The following is a 3180-nucleotide window of genomic DNA, read 5'->3' on the forward strand; positions in this document are numbered from 1 at the left end:
CAGCACAAAAACAAATACAGACATATTCCAACGTCACGTATTACACAAATTATATTTTGCACATACGTTTAATTGTTATGGTGCATAACTAAAATCTTTCCGGCAAGTCAAAGTCACTCATTTGAAATCGGGTTATATTTATAACACAAAATAGTTTTCAGTACTAGCAAAATAGGGGAATTACGGCAAGTTTGTACAAATCAGCCCGGGTACAAAATAAATGTTATAAGACGATTGCAACGAAAGGGTAAATACTGAATACTGCTGCCATTTATTGCTGAAATCTAAAGCATTTACTCATATTATAGACTGCCTGTACTTTGGAATTTTTATTACAGCACTTTTGTATCACGTATACACGATAGATTCCTCATACAGTATAATTCTCATAAAACTAATAGTTACTGTCAAATGAAACTATGTGGTTCTAGTGACCTTTTCAGGTATCGAACGTCTATGAAATACATGCGTAGACTGAAGCGACGAATGAATATTTGATTCTCTGAAACCATATAGTTTCATGTGATTGAAGCACGTATGACTGGACATCAGGTAGAATCCCAGTTTCATTCGAAGCTGAGCAGCTGAAGAGTCTGTACAGTGCTATTCCACTTTAGGAGGACTACGAAGTGGGCTGAGGCGTGATTGGAAATTTGGAATGAGGAGAGAAGCGTGCTAGACTAGTCCGTACTGTTGCTATAAGCCACTGCGCCAGGGATTCGTAGTGGTTAGCGCATCTGCCTAGGGAGTAGGAGACCCGATTCGAATCCCGCCCTTGGTACAAATATTCATTCGTCGCTTCGATCTGCATATATACAACGCAGTAGTTAACGGTTATTATTTTCCCAAAGACTATTATGTAGAGTGTAAACGACAACTGTTTACTACGTACCATAGTGGTATAAGGGACGTAGAGACGAACAATTTGATCAAGGCACGGGTAGTCGGTCGAGACGGGCAACTACGTCAAGTTTCCAGAATGAGATTTTCACTCTGCAGCGGAGTGTGCGCTGATATGAAACTTTCTGGCAGATTAATACTGTGTGCCGGACCGAGACTCAAACTCGGGACCCTTGCCTTTCACGGGCAAGTGCTCTACCAACTGAGCTACCCAAGCACGACTCACGCCCCGTCCTCACAGCTTTACTTCTGCCAGTACCTCGTCTCCTACCTTCCAAACTTTACAGAAACTCTCCTGCGAACCTTGCAGAACTAGGAAGGTAGGAGACGAGGTACTGGCAGAAGTAAAGCTGTGAGGACTGGGCGTGAGTCGTGTTTGGGTAGCTCAGTTGGTAGAGCACTTGCCCGTGAAAGGCAAAGGTCCCGAGTTCGAGTCTCGGTCCGGCACACAGTTTTAATGTGCCAGAAAGTTTCATATCAGCGCACACTCCGCTGCAGAGTGAAAATCTCATTCTGGAAACATCCCCCAGGCTGTGGCAAAGCCATGTCTCCGCAATATCCTTTCTTTCAGGAGTGCTAATTCTGCAAGGTTCGCAGGAGAGCTTCTGTAAAGTTTGGAAGGTAGGAGACGAGGTACTGGCAGGAGTAAAGCTGTGAGGACGGGGCGTGAGTCGTGCTTGGGTAGCTCAGTTGGTAGAGCACTTGCCCGCGAAAGGGAAAGGTCCCGAGTTCGAGTCTCGGTCCGGCACACAGTTTTAATCTGCCAGAAAGTTTTACGTCAAATTTGCCTACAAATGCCACGCCCGCTGCGTGAGATTTTCAATATCTCTCGCTCTCCTTCGCCACTGGCTTCGTCGGCTATTCCGTTGATATTATCAGATTAAATTGTCCCGTAGTGACATTGAAAGAAAAAAATTATGTTTGGAAATTTATGTGGAAACATTCACAATTTTTTTCTAAATTTAACCCTTGCAAGCACAAGTAAATTCGGAGTAAGAAGGCCAGACAAACATAACGATTTAATTGTTAATTTTATGCTCTTAATGTTCACAATATTTTGAGGTAAAATTTACATAAACATTAGTTTTACATTCTGTAAATGTAAGAAGATCAAGTGTTTAAGTATCAAGGAGGTTTTTAGCCAAAATCTTATGCGGTGCGCTTGCGCTGTAACTAAAGTGATTTTCTAGGCCAATTTGGAACTGTTTCCCTGCTTGAAAGATCACAACTGTCCTGTATCAGTTTGCTCGTGCGGGTCTTCAATTACACCACTGAGGTTCGTTACGAGCACTATTCGGGTACACCCTGTATACTACCGATACCGATACTGCCCGCATCTCGTGGTCGTGCGGTAGCGTTCTCGCTTCCCACGCCCAGGTTCCCGGGTTCGATTCCCGGCGGGGTCAGGGATTTTCTCTGCCTCGTGATGGCTGGGTGTTGTGTGATGTCCTTAGGTTAGTTAGGTTTAAGTAGTTCTAAGTTCTAGGGGACTGATGACCATAGATGTTAAGTCCCATAGTGCTCAGAGCCATTTGATACCGATACTCTGGTACTTCTGCAAATAATCGAATACCGATACCGTAGGTATCGAAACAGAGGTGTTGATGCTAAATGGTTCAAATGGCTCTGAGCACTATGGGACTTAACGTCTCAGGTCATCAGTCCCCTAGAACTTAGAACTACTTAAAGCTAACTAACCTAAGAACATCACACACATCCATGCCCGAGGCAGGATTCGTACCTGCGACCGTAGCAGTCACGCGGTTCCGAACTGAAGCGTCTAGTACCGCTCGGCCGGCGTGTTGATACTAATAGAGTCGATAATATCGGGATGTCACTGATAACCCGTTCGTCGTATTGCATAGAATGTGGTCGTGTTGGCGCGAGCGACATGGACACACAACATGGACGTGAACGTGGACTAAGTTAGCGAGCTGTGCGAGCCGGAGCAGAAAATGAGATTTGCATTACAAACGGTACATCAACGACGCTGTATGCTTCTTCGTGTCGCAGTTGTCGGAAAAACAACCACGCATGTTGCACGTTTCGGAGGTGGAGCGTTGTTTCCATGGTCCTTCCGCTTCTTACAGCAGCCATCAAATGCTGCGATGCAATGGCACATGTCACCGTCGAGTGAAATTTTGCGTTAAGTTCTCTGATGCCAGAAAGTAACGAATGGAAGCTGGAACGCCTGGTTAAATCCGTAGGACAGAACAGGTAGTTGGTATTGTGGAAAGGGGCCAAAAATGAGCTGCTGTCAGTTACACTCAAACACATATA

The 3180-nt window shown here is 44.8% G+C and overlaps 1 non-coding gene across 1 annotated transcript; it reads left to right on the forward strand.

The window, feature by feature from the left end:
• Nucleotides 1-1274: 1274 nt before the first annotated feature.
• Trnas-uga (transfer RNA serine (anticodon UGA)) lies at nt 1275-1349 on the forward strand. Its single transcript has one exon. It is a non-coding gene; the product is annotated as a tRNA-Ser (tRNA).
• The last annotated feature ends 1831 nt before the right edge of the window (nt 1350-3180 follow it).

This window comes from Schistocerca nitens, chromosome 7 (genome assembly GCF_023898315.1).
Source record: "Schistocerca nitens isolate TAMUIC-IGC-003100 chromosome 7, iqSchNite1.1, whole genome shotgun sequence".
Lineage (NCBI taxonomy): Eukaryota > Metazoa > Arthropoda > Insecta > Orthoptera > Acrididae > Schistocerca > Schistocerca nitens.